This window comes from Acomys russatus, chromosome 20, assembly GCF_903995435.1.
Source record: "Acomys russatus chromosome 20, mAcoRus1.1, whole genome shotgun sequence".
Taxonomy (NCBI): domain Eukaryota; kingdom Metazoa; phylum Chordata; class Mammalia; order Rodentia; family Muridae; genus Acomys; species Acomys russatus.
Genome location: NC_067156.1, coordinates 29749381 through 29763808, shown reverse-complemented (window position 1 = coordinate 29763808; position 14428 = coordinate 29749381).

The window sequence follows — 14428 nt, the reverse complement described above, 5'->3', positions numbered from 1 at the left end:
ATATAGAAAACACATCCTAAATGTTGCATATTGCCAGTGATTGGCATGTCCCAGTATATCATACTTGAGAAGCAAATGGGTAGCACAGCTCTGTTCTCCAGGCTGGGCTTTCGTGGAGGATTTCCTCCAGAAGTTAAATTCAGATTCTGCAACTACTAGACATTCAATCCATGTGAGCATTTGCCATTTAAGATGTGGCCAAAGTCAGTTTTACTTCCAGAATTCTTTTTACCTCTTCCTGTTCCCCCTGTTGATTTCTCACCAAAATGAAAAATTAACATCAGAAAAAAAAAGCCCAGTCTGTTATTCCATATTGATCATGAGGGATGGCTTGTTTCCGTTTTGGAGAGCATTGATGTTCAGACCCGACATCCCCAGGAAGCACAGGGAATGTGGCAACAGCCCTGCAGGCAAACCACAGGACGGCTCTGAAGATAGATTTTATATCTCACTATTCTTCTGCCAACTTGCTGGGATCTGACAGAGACCCCCCTCTCTTCCCTGTGGGATATTTAGGGAAAAACAATCATCTTGTTTAACTTCTCCCTTCCAGAAGGAGAGATGGCAAATGAGTAAGACCCGAGCCTTGCCTAAAGTAATGTTACTGCCTGTGATCTCGGGAAAGAGACTGGGCAAAGGCTGCATTGCAAAGCTGTTTGCCGAATTGATGCTGCCAAAGTCTGGGGCAAAAGAGGAGGAATTCGTCTTGACTGTGAAGTGTATGGTGTCTATATTCTTTGGTTTATTAGTTCAACAAATTGCCATTGACAGTCACCTGTGTCAGCCACTCTTCTAAATACTAGAAAATACTATGAAAACTTTTACAGTCACTGCAGAAACCAGACAAATGAAACCTCATCCCTCATCCAGAAAACTTCCTTTTGAAACAGATGAGAATCACAACCAATTAAAATGCAGAGGTGTGGATCCAAGTTCCAATGGATACACCTACAATATAATTCCTATACCCAAGGAGCAAAGACCATTGCAGAAGAAGGGATAGAAGAGCCAGAGGATCAGAAAGTTGGTGTAAGAGTGTGTCTGCTGGTAAAGTCAGAAGTTCACTCATAAAGTATCACCAACATGACAGTCTAAACAACAGCTGAACAAGACCAATGCTGCCAGTTATGTATTTAGGAATCTCCTCCTCCCTACACCGTGTGTGTGTGTGTGTGTGTGTGTGTGTGTGTGTGTGTGTGTGTGTGTGTATGTATGTTTTCACCGATAGGATAGTAGTGCTATTTTGGGATGCTGTGGACCCTCCAAGATCTGTGCTCTCGCTAGAATATGAGTAAACTGGAAACAGGTCTTAAAAGGCTATGTAGATGCCTCTGGTCTCTGTCCACATCTTCCCCGACACGATCCACTATATGCCGTAAACTGAGCCACGGGAAACCTTTCTTCCTGGAGCTGATTTTGTTAGCTGCTTTGTCAGGGGAACCAGAAAAGTAATTAACACATGTATTAATTAAAAAAGAAAAGACGAACACGCTTCAGCTATCACAGAGCAGGAAGTGCTAACACAGAGACTCTCACTACAGGGTCCAGTGGACCCTTTTAGAAAGAGATGCTGGCCAATGGGACAGATTTTCAGGGGCCAGGGGCCTACTTTTGGATGAGATAGTCACAGAAAGGCTTTTATTCCTAGGCTGCCTCAGGAAGGACCATTTATATGTAAACTAGACTTCTGTAAGAAACATATGTTAGTGAACATATTCCTGTCTGTAATTCAGTATCATGTGGCTGAAAATCTACACTTGTGAATAAAAACCGTTCCCTTTTTATCAAGAAGTCCCTTTCTTTAACATAGTTCTCTGACACTGGCTTGTCCAGCTACATGAGGAGCATATGTGAGAAGCATTGCTGATCCCTCAAGAGGGTTTTCCTATGTTAAAATGGGTCAGGTGGCATGAGGGCAAATAAGAATTAGACATGAGTTGTTTTCATTTTCTCTTTCCTTAAAGCATTTATTTATGTTTAAACCTTGTAGTTATTTTTGTAAAGTGAAAGTTCTATTGTCAGCCTATGTGTCCATCGGCAGATGAGTGGATAAACAAAATGCACCATAAATGGGTTACTGTTTGGCCTTGACTAAGGAAATTCTGCTCTTTGTGAACACATGAATGGGAACTTGGAGGACATGATTTTGAATGAAGAGGCCAGATCGAGAAAGATGGGAATCACAAGATTTCTTTCATATAAGAAATCCTTAAGCATGGACCCCATAGAAACAGTGCTACCTCCCAGGGCACTGGGGTGGGATGGAGTGGTGGGATGATGCTGGTCAAAGAATGTTACAAAATCTCAGCCAGATAGAAGTGGGCTTCTGGGATCCACCATGCAAGACGATGTGCAAGACCACAGTAGATATACTGTACTCATGAAACTGCTAAGGGAGTACATTTTAAGTGTGCTTAGGATAAAAATAAATACGAGAGGTAACAGTATGTTAATTCACTCATTTTAGTCATCCCATAAGGTAGACACGTTTCAACACATGTTTTATGTAATAAAAATATATACAATGTTTGCTCGCTGATTCAAAGCAAAACAAGACAAAACAAATTTTAAAATGTGTAATTGTGAATTCTTTCTCTGCCCTCTGAGATGTAAATCTTTTTTTTTTTTTTAAAGCCTTTTGCTCATTTTATAACCTAGTAGTTTGTCTTCCAGTGCGGTGCAGGGGTGGGCATGCTTCAAAGTTTAAACATCCATGAACACCTGTTTATGTAAACAGCAGGGAGCCAACCGTTTTTTTTTTTTTTTTTTTTTTTTTTTTTTTGTGGGAGTGTGTGGAGGAGCCCAGCCTTGGTGGAGATCATAACTTTATCAGGTGTCATGAGCCTCATTGCAGTACCAGTACAGTTGCTCACCCCACATTACCAGTGAATTTCTGAAACCTGTGAGTGACAAGTCAGACTCTCAGGTCCCCTCACTCTTCTGCTTGACTAGGCAAAGGGATGGGGTTTCTTCCCCTCTCTGCTCTTCATGGGCTGCTGAAACAACACATTCTGTTTCCACGGCACCACAGTAATAATGGTGGTCTCTCCTTTGCCACCGTTCTGGAGAGATTTCCTTATTGGCGTGGAATTATCTTCTTAATTATATTTTCAACATTAGCAAAGGTGCTCTCTTAGGGGAATACTTCCAAGAAGAATGTAGAAATGCTGCCCCCCCCCCCTTTTTTTTTTTTTAACCAGAGAACGCTTTCTTAATATCTGCAAGTTTGGCTCAGTGACTCTTGAGGGTTTTGTTGTTGTTTTCTTTTGAATCTGTCTTTCAAGTACAACCTTACACGGAGCCACCAGTGTACAAATCTGCAAGCAAAGATGTGTCCGAAGAAACAGAGATCACAGGTTCTCCTGCCTGTTTCCTGTCAGCACCCCAGCCTCATTCTGCATCTACTCAGATGATCCAAGGATACCTGGGGTACCCTGTTAGACACAGTGCAGGGGGACAGCTCAATGCAGATGACCTCTTTGCTTCCTTTCTACCTTCAGTTTGCCCTACTCTCTTCAGTTTCCTCACTTGAACTGGGCATTAGAGTCACGACCACATTTTGCGCAACCTTGCCAGGGTATATATAGATGCTTTCCTCGTTCCACTGCTAAGCTCACCTCCACCTCTTAAAACAGACTTTTATTATCTTTCCCATTTCACAGAGCTGGAGTTTGAGTTTCAGAGAAGCAGGCTACTATTTAAATAATCATGTACACATCTCTCCTTCTGCATCCTGCGTGCTGGACTCCCACGCTGTGTTTGTGTGGTCTGTCCTTGCCACTGCTCTATGTGTTCTTTGAGGTCGAGGGCAAATCATCTGCACTTTTTGTCCTTTCTGCCTGGAACAGCGCCACAGACACAGTGAACACCATAGATGAGCGAATGATTTCTGATCTCAGTGCCATTCAGTGGTATGTGTCCGTGTGAGGGGAGCAAAGCTGCCATGGAGTGTCTGACTGTTTGACCTCAGTGATTATTCCTATTCCTTCTGCTGAATCTCTGAAGGTCAGGATTGCAGCTGGAGCATGGACTAATGGAGGTACATAGAGTGTGTAGAGAGGAAAAGAAGCCATCTCTCTTGTATAAGCTAATGTTTCCGGTACATCACACACTTCTACTGTTCTGTGTTTGCTCTATTGCTTAGACAGAACAAATCTGCTCTGTAGAAGTAAAGGATGGTGCAGAGAATGCTACGTTTCATTTATCCTGCCAGCCTTCAGGGATCCCAGAAGTCACAGGTGCCACTGCCAATATTTAATCCCCTTCAAATCAGGGTGGCTGCCATCTACAAATGAGACAGCTCAGTACATACATTTTTCTCAGTGTTAGTGCCGTGGCAGTTTAAAAGACCAATCTTGTTCCTGGAAAAGATGCACTGTCCTAATAAAAAGGATCTCGATCGATGTGGCTTTTCCGGGAGCTGAAGTTGGCTGATCTGAAGATGCAGTCTCATGAGGGGCTTTCTGTGGGGTGAGCGCATGACATTTCATGTAGGATTTACACCTGATAGGTCTGAGTTAGAATCCTGAGTCTCCCACACATCACCTGAGTAACACTGGTGATGGACTTAACCTTGTTAGCCTCCAGTTTCCCTATCTGTCAATCAGGGGTAATAATGTTCTGGTCATGGGATTGCTGAGAGGGTGAGTTGGGTAGGGTGTGAACTCCCAGTGTTCAGTAACCTTGATAAAAAGTTTTATGGTGTTGATTCTAAATCTGGATTTTGGTGTTTCTATGCCTGTGTATGTGGGGTGAGGGTAGGATTGAGTGAACATCCTCCTATGAGCAAGACATCCCCTCTCTGATCTGCTTTTCTTAAGTGTAGGATCAGTTCCAGGGAGATGAGTCCAGCCTTAAGAAAGGCCCCCTCCTCACACTTTTAATGTCCCACTTTAAACCCACTTTAAATCTGAGAGCCTTTCCTTAGACCCACAACAAGACAGACATTCTGTAACTACTTGAAAAGTTTGGTTCTCCAGATGTTTCATAGTATAAGGACTTTGTGGGTTGAGGGGTTCTCTTCTCACTTGCAGCATCCCCAAAAATTGGCTCTGCAAGAGGAGAGTTTTGTAGTAGAAAAAGAATATATAGGTCCTGGATTTAGGAAAGTGGCCCAAATTCTGGCTCTGCCAATTCATCCTGGGGTGAGCAATGAAGGGTCTGTTCATCCCTGGACTTCTACAGGGTCCTTCCTCACAGAGCATAAGGCCCTAGAAGGACCACCCGAGTGTGTTTGATAAGGGATAGGTGAGGTGGACAGGGAAACTTTTCTATTCAATACTCTAATAAAGGCACATTTGGATGACATATTGTTAAGAGGACCCAGTACAACACTGCTGGAAGAGTAGTGGAAGAGTACAAGGTTGATACTAGCAGAGACCAACTTGACCTTATGTTTTAAGTAGCGCCTGAGCAAGTTTGGCTGATGGACCAGAAGGTCAAGTTTAACTTGTCCAACTAAGAGGACATGTCAAAGATATTGTTGGATACCCAAGTCTGGGCATCTGCAGGCATCCTTCAGCTGAGACATCAGCTCCTGGTACAGTGCTTATCCAGCTCACAGTCCTTCTCCATAGCCATAGCTTAGATTTCTCCAGACTGAGATACACAGTGACAAATGTATGCCAGATTCATGTGGATCTGGTCTACAAGAAAAATAACCAGTCTCCCTGGATTGTACATCACAGAATCCCCAGCCAAGGGAGTCCTGTGCCCAACTTCAGATGGTAGAAGCCCCACCACAGAACTCAGACAGTGCGCCTGGGGTGGGGATGCTTAATAAGGCAGATGTCTTCAGGATCTACATTTTCCCCAACTGTATCAGGTGGATTTGATTTTATTCTTATTTCCTTGTAGAAATGAAGTTTTTAAATCCTTGAGACGATCCCAAAGAACCACAACAAGAAGTGCCTGGACACAAACACCCACAGAGGGACAAGCACAAGGGATGAGGATGAGAGTATTCTAGACATCACATATGGTGGCCACCTGACCAGAGGGCCAGCAATGAGCTCCAGAATGATTGACTGCCTCTGTTTACACTTCCTTTTCACTCTATAAACTGCTGGCTAGAGACAGACTCTCAAGTGTTAGTCTACTGTCTTCTCAGATTGCCAGCTCTCTGGATAAAGCAGGCTTTTAAAAGACTAAAGTCCTGTCTCTTCTGAATGATGTCTCCGAGTGACAGGTAGCAATGGGTTTCAGTATTCTGGTCACACTCTGAGTCCTTTGTTGTTCTTTCCTGTGTCCTAGAAAAGACTGACTTATAGGGGGCCTGGGAAAGACACCTGGAGTCCAGACTTCCTCCTACACACCTTCAGTGTCCCCACTGGACATTGCCTTCTGGTGTCCACTCACAGATGGTAGACACTGCAATGAATATTCCCAATGCTGGGTCAAGTGGGATCTCAAAAGCCTGCTTAGCAGAAAGGCAGTGAAACTGTGTACATTCTGCACATGAGGATATCACTGCTCTCAGCCTTGGTCAGAGAAGCTTCATCTTTCAGTGGGAAAGAATAAATTCAGAGAGTCATAACTGGTGAAAGCAATGAGAATACGTGCTTAGCCCTAAGTGAGACATCCATATCACACCCTCCAAACCTCAGGGACTATTTTGTAAGAGGGGACAGAGAGCATGCATGAGAAAAAGAACATGGAGGAACACCGTGGAAACACTGTGGTCTTAGTATGACATGGCCATTACAATCATGACCAGTCTGCAGCACTGTATACCTGCATGAATAAGGACAAGAGGAAAGTAGGGACAGCTTGGAAAGGGAAAGGGGTTAGCAGGAGTAGAAAGGAGACAAGGGAGGAAAGGGGTAGGGGTTGACTGTGATCATAATCAATTGTATACATGTAGGAAATTGTTCTTTAAAAAAACGAACGATGAGGAAATAGAGACTCAGAGAGGTGAGGTAACTTCCCCAAGGTCACACAACCCTTTAGAACTGGAACAGAGATTTCAGAACCAAGAAATCAGATCCACAGTCCATGCTTAGCTATTCTGAAAAACATTAGTTTTCCAGATGCAATTTAAAGCAAGTCTGAAGTGTCTCCTCACATGAGTTCTATCTTGTACCCTAACTCTAAAGATGCATATATCTGCATAACCAAGTCTAAGTGTTTGCAGAAGGACCCTGTTCCTTATTAGTACAAATGCTATCAGCACTGAGGACAATGTGTGCTGAGTGTTGATGGATGCACTCAGAAGGCCAGGGAGCTCACAGGCACCCGTTATCTTTCTCTTACTCCCTGGAAAGCTGGTTTTGCTCAGGACACAAGTGTTGTTCAGGATGCCATTCCCCTCTCAGATTCTGACTCTTATTACAGCATGCTTGGTTACTCCTGTGCCATCCACCTCAGTGAACTCATTCGTTGATAAAGATAAGCTCATGAAAACAAATGACTTGTAAACTATTCTGTCCTCAGGAATTACGGGTCAAAGATAGTGAATAGGACAGAAAAGGTTCTAGTTCTCAAACGAAAGAAGTAGATAACTAAATAATCTTAGGAATTATCAATGATGGCTGTGTCCATTTCTTGAGAGGAAAGAAAAGAGTGAATAGTGCACATGAAAAAATATTTTCCTTAACAGGATGACCATATGGCCACTAAGCATCTTCTAGGCTAATGGTATTTGAGGTGGAGAGAGGAGGCCATATGCCTGTGTCTGTATTCTTCTGTTCCTCAGGATACCAGTATTGTTGTTGACATATTGAGTGCTCAAGGGTCATCAGCAAAAATGAAATGCATACTTAATAACAAGTTGAAAATCTGCATTAGATAAATGTGAACATCAACTTTCATGTCTAATCGATCATTTGATTAATGTGTCTCACCCACAAGAGTGGATGGACTGAGAGGCTAGCAGGCTGCCTGGATTCTTAGGCAAGCTGACATTCCATTGGGATGGTGGTGTTGGGACAAAGGGCTGAGCTCATGAGTACTGAAAGGGAAATCAGCACCATGGAGGTGCAGTGCAGGATTTAATGTACTTCAAAATGTGCAGCAGAGTCTTGGCACACAGTAAGAACTCAACAATTGAGATTATGACTTCAGTTCTTAGGTGATTCTGTCGGGGTACAGCAGGCAGAGGCATCCCAGATTCACATCAAGGGAATTCCCATCCACTCTACCCACCTCTTTAAATTTTCATCAACTTCATTTTACTGTGGTAAGAACACTTAGCATGAGTTCTGTCCTATTTGGCTATCTTCTTCAAAGGTCAATGGGCTAAGATTCAAAAAGAACATAATAGATTCCAGACCTCTCCAGTCTGGTTGAAAAATGACCATGTTTATATGCCCAAGACTGCAGCTGTGTCTAGTTCCTGGCTCCATTCCTTGAGGCATGGACAGACGTGGTAGGGCCCCTGCCCAGTGACAATAGCAAAGGAGACATTCCTGGGTTCCTCTTCTATTTGATAAATCTTTCATAACCCAGGTGGAAGAAGGCTGAAGCTGTGTGGTTCGAACACTCCAGGCAGTGGCGAGGTCACTGTGGGTCTTCACTGGTGTTGCTTTCTTATCACTGGAAAAAATGCCGTGGACACATCAAGCTCCTCTTAGTCCTGATGTTATCTCTGATCAACCCAGTGGGGTACTCTTACCTCTGTCTCTGCTCATGAGCAATGGTGAAATTGGGAGGATGGAATCTCTCAACCATTCTCTGTCCTCTGGGAGAGAAAGGCTAGGCAAATATCAGCTGTGCTCTGTGTCTTATAGTTCAAAGAAACAAAGGGAGACATGCTTTTTCCCAGAGTGACGGTCAAAACCTAGCATGGGCTTAGGAGAAAAATGAAAAGTACCCGTTATTTTCTGTAGCCTGGAGAATGATGTATGTTCCTGGTGGTAACCTACTACCTCAGAATTCGTCATTCGACACTGAGTTCTCTCTTGCTGCTTCAAGTGTTTAATTTTAAAAACATTAGGATTTTTTTTTTTTTGCCTCTCACTTAACTGTAGGAACATTAAATGCACAGATTCATCAAAATGACATGAGATATATGTTTCTGCCAACAGCAACAGGAGAGGATTAACAATTCAAATGGGAGTGGGAAGTTTCTCTCACAAGATGAGGAGAAAGAGGTTTGATTAGGGACCCTGTAATGTTCCTCACCTGAAGCACACTATTACGCATTCAACAGTCCCTGAGGTCCCAAAAGAGCAAAATTTTATTTTCTTTTCTCTGGGGCCAGAACTACTGGTACACATCTTCAGAACACATGACTGTACACAGATCACTCAAAACATAGCTGTCGCTTGCTTAACATCTCATGCCTGAACTTGGTCATGACTCATACCTCTCTCCATTATGGAACCTGACATTTAATCTAGCAAAGGGCCAGGAGGCTGGCATTGCACAGAATCTGGCGGAAAGGGACAGGGTGCCATGAGAAGGAGGAGTCACAGAGGAGGAAGGACTCGGAGGAGACAGAATGTCTCCGTGAGATCACTTTGTCCTTGTATTAAGTAGAATTCTATCGATGGGACCTACCAACGCTCTTCTACAACATTTGGCTGAGAAAAAGAGCTATTCACATTATGATTCTACTGGGATTTTTTTGAGAAGGGAGGTAAGATTCTGGGTGAGTCAAAAAGAGGTGTCTCACAAGTATTTTCAGATCTTTGGAAGGCTGAGGCAGAAATATAGCAAACTTAGGGCTAGCCTGGGCAACATGATAAGATTGAGGGCAGCCTGAGCAATTTAGGACAAACCTATCTGAATGTAAAACTTAATACAAGGGCTGAAGATATGACTCCTTGGATGTTTGCCTGACATGTACAAGCCCCAGGGTTAAATCCTAGTACCTTCGGTGGCAAGGAGACAAGATACAGGAATTGGTCTTTTGATTTCTTAAAATTCTTCTGTGTTATGAAATTTGAGTGAATTAATTTCCTTTTTTTTTCTTTTTTTTATTAATTTATTCTTGTTACATCTCAATGGTTATCCCATGGCTTGTATCCTCCCATTCTTCCCTCCCTCCCATTTTCCCATTATTCCCCTCCCCTATGACTGTTCCTGAGGAGGATTTCCTCCCCCTGTATATGCGCATAGGGTATCAAGTCTCTTCTTGATAGCTTGCTGTCCTTCCTCTGAGTGCCACCAGGTCTCCCCCTCCAGGGGACATGGTCAAATGTGAGGCACCAGAGTACGTGAGAAAGTCATATCCCACTTTCCACTCAACTGTGGAGAATGTTCTTGCTCCCTTTTGAACACTGAGTGCCTCTGACAGCAGTTTTCCTAAGTCTTGTCTAATCCCTTTCTTCTTTTCACCATTCTAGAGCACTGAGATGGCATCCAAGCCACTCCCATTGAGAAGACTCACAGGGCACTCCAGAGTGAGTAAAGGGAACCTCCAAGAAAGAAGGAGCTTGACCCAATAAGACAAGGGGCTATGAGAGAGGAGGGTAACTCTAATACCACCAGGTGATGGCTAACATCAGCATCTATTTTTCAAACCCAGTGACTTGTCACCCACTACCCTGATGTTCAGTAGAGCCCAGGTAGGCTGACACCAGAAGGCATTGTGCGTGTGGGTTTTTTTTTTTTTTTTTTTCTGTATTCACTGCTTCTTTCTCCTGAAATCTTTTTCTGTAAGATCTGCACCTGCACAGTCTTCTGGAATGCCTGTCTGAGCTTAGATGCCAAGGCCATTGGAAAGGACCTCCTTCGGTATACTGTCTGAGGAATCACACTTTTCTCCCTCATCCTTCTCACTTCACATCATTTGCTTTATATTCTGAGTTCTTACCATTTTCTAAGCTAATCTTATTTACCTGTGTACTTGATTATCAGTTGATGCTCCTCACCTGGATGGAAGCATTATTCATAACTATAGTTTCAGCACCTAGAAATAGCCTGATATATGCAAAACAGAGTAAACATATACTGGATAAAAGAATACATGTTTTGGACTCCACCTTACAAACACTGCTTTAGAGGGAAATAGGTGGTTCTTGTCTTAATTTGGTTTCCCTGGAGAGCAGAGCATGGTGCAAGTTTATTTAGAAGCACAATCCCAAGGATTAGGCAAGAAGGCTGGCAATGGGATTTAGAGAAGGTGAGGAATGGCACTGAGAAACATATCACTAATTTTCCTCCACTAAAATTAGCTGGTGAGAGATTGTGAGGGAGTTTTCCATGAGCTGGATACATCAGGACTGGACACTAGAAGCAAGGGGCACTTGTGATACATTGGCAGCTACAGCCATTCTTTATTCGAAGGCCACCCCATGGAGGACTCTTCTGTGCTTTTTGATTGCACCTCAGGAGTATGCACAGGTTGCCTAAGGGATCCTGGGAGGCACAAGATGGACCTATCTGTCAGGAGGCGAGAAGCATTGTTAAGATGCTCTCTCTGAAGTTAGTTGAAGCCTGCATGGAACTGGCAATCAAAACCATAGCTAGAGGTAGGTTTAGATCAAGCGAATTTATATATACACAGCATGCATGCAAGGACTCTTAAAACTGTGGTCCCTTTTGAAATAAATTGCTTAAGTTAGGTTAAAATTTAATTTCATCTTTGCTGTTTGACTCTCACACAGCTTGGAGGGTTTAGGCATGAGATATGTTTCAGGTTCCTTTCCTAATTCACTCTCTGGCCGCACCACTGGTGATGCTGAAGGAACTTTGCTGTTCTGGCTCCCTCAGGACAGAAAAACTCAGTTTCCTCTTTATTGTTCACACTGTCAAACGGCAGGCACGATTCACAACTCCAGATGTGCTCTCTCTTGGCAACTGTCATAGGTACCAGGATCTACATCCAATATTCCCTCAAGGCCCTCACAGAAGTACAGGGGCATTTTTTTCCTTTTTCCAATATCCTCTCTTGGGGTTTCTACAGAATCTTGTGGCTGTCTAACATCAGAGTAGAATAAGACAATTTACAAAGGAGTTTGCGGAAAATTGCCAACACAGGTGCAGATTCCACAATCAGCAGAAGGGCAAAGATGCAAGATGCAATGCATTCTGACATTGCAGTTTGCTAAATAAAGATTTTTCCCCCACTTTCCACTTACCTAGATACATGATAAATGTACTAACTTCTTCCTTTTAGTCCCATGGTGGACAATACCATCCCCATTTCTTGACAGCTAGCAACATGCTATTTTTTTTGTTGTTATGCGTGTTGTGCCAATGATGCTCTCCTAAGACACTCTTCTGAGTCTCAGATTTTTATTTTCCAAGTGTTTTTTTTTTCCTCTCTGATATCACTAATTCTATTTGAAATGTCTCAACTCATCTGGGGGCCCTAGGAACATGTGAGAGGAAAACGGATGTTTTATAGATCCTAGAAAACCCGTGGGCCAGACATCCAATAATATCCCCTGGATTCCACTTGGTGGCTATACTTATGGCCTCCCTTTCAGAACAGGGTCTGACTCATTTGTCTGGGGATTCTCAAGGCTTACTGCTAAGTATTAAGAACAGCAGTGAACTGCGGCCCCAGTGGTTTCCAAGTGCCATAAATGGAGCATCTAGATGTTTTTGTGTATAAATCCTTTCATTCCTAATCTATATTTTCTCATATTGCCTTAAATCTCCGTATTAGTCACCTTGAACTTTGGCCTTTAAATGGACCACTTGCATGTTCTCAGAACCTGGGTTTCTTCTCAGGGAAGCTCTTCTTTCCTGGGAGATTAATCTTCATGATTTTCCTTTATTATTGAGTCTCTGGTGTGATTTCTCCTTGCCTCCTTATTTTCTTTTTTTTTTTTTTTTTTTTATTTTTTATTTTTTAATTTAATTTATTTATTTATTTTTTTTTTGCCTCCTTATTTTCATAGCTTTCATTCTTTCTTAGTTTTAGGTACACCCCTAATGAGCTCTCTCTATAAAAGATATTTTACTATGTTCTTGGAAACTAGTGTGAACTTTAGCCTTTCTCTCTTATTAGTTAATGTTTAAGTAATGAAAATATTGTATTTAGTTTATGTCAGGGTTGGTGAATCTTGGCTGTAAAAAGCTGGGAGGTAAATATTTGGAGATTCACAGATTTAATACTGTCTCTTATTTTCTTTTGTATTTCCTTAAAAATGCAGTCAGTTGCTGTGGTGGCTTGAATGAGAGTGGACCCCATAGGCTCACAGATTTAAGTGTTTGGTTTCCAGTTGGTGGAAGTATTTGGGGAGGACCAGGAGGTCAGGTCTTATTAGGGGAGTTATATCATCGTGGATGGGTTTCGAGGTTTCACAAGTCCGGGCCATGCCCAGTTAGCTCTATTTCTTTCTTTCTTTCTTTTTTTTTTAAATCATTGTTGCTTTAACAGTAGCCCTCAGCTACTGTTTCAGTGCTGTGGCCAGCTGCTATGACCTCTACCACAACAGTCACAGACTCATCCTCTGAAACTGTAAATCGCTTGGTCATGGTGTTTTGTTATAGCAATAGAAAAGTTGACTAATACAGTGGTTTTAATTTGTAAGCTGACTCCTGTAGTTTGCTGATCTCCAGGCATCTAGTATATTAGATGATGTAATGCTAAATGAAATTTTGTTAAGACTCACACAAGACTCAAAAGAAACAAAGAGCTCTGCTGTGAAGCTAATCTGCATTTTCAGGTTCAATTATTGTTTTTATTTTATAATGTCCCATTCTGGACGTTGGCTCTGGGGGGTGACTATTCATACTGTGGAACTGAAGAAATATGTTTGAATGTCAACACCAGATGACAGTATAATGACTACCTGGGTGCAGAAAATGAGGACCAACTTCTGAGATGACTAACTGATTGAGTCTGAATGGGAGTCTGAGCGCAGTGACACCCATTCCTGGGCTCTTTTCCTCCTTACTCCAGGCTGTCTGAAGTTGTGTAGATGCTATTGTTCAATTTGGTAGCTGTTTAATGCATAGCCTCAAATGTCTCTAGCAAATACCACCTGCACACAGTGACTTCAGTCCATGCCTGTCACTCTACAACACACCAAACTCAGCCTGTTCTCTTCCCATGTGAAAGTGCTCAGTCAGCTCTGCTAAATTCTGTTCCCCTGAAGAGAGTGACAATCAGATGGACAATGGAAATGCAAGAATGTACAGATAAATACTTACAGCTTGGACCTTTCCACATCTGCATACCTGCTTAACAGGCTGTGGCTTCATAAGTGATGTCACCTTTCATAATAAGAAACCAGTAGAAAAAGGCCAGTATCTAACTACAGGATGGATTATGGAGCAGGCTTTCATCTTCCACAAGTTAATCTGGCATGTTTGTAGAAATCAAAAGGCTAAAGCTGTTTTGTGTGTGTGTGTGTGTGTGTGTGTGTGTGTGTGTGTGTGTGTGTGTGCGCGCGCGCGCGCGCGCACGCGCGGTAAGTACAGAACTTCCTCAATAGCCGAGGAAGGTAGAGTAAGAGAAGACACTGAGCAAGATAGTCTTCTGGTTTATGCATGTGAAAGTTAATACAATGCGGGTGTATTTGGGGAAAAG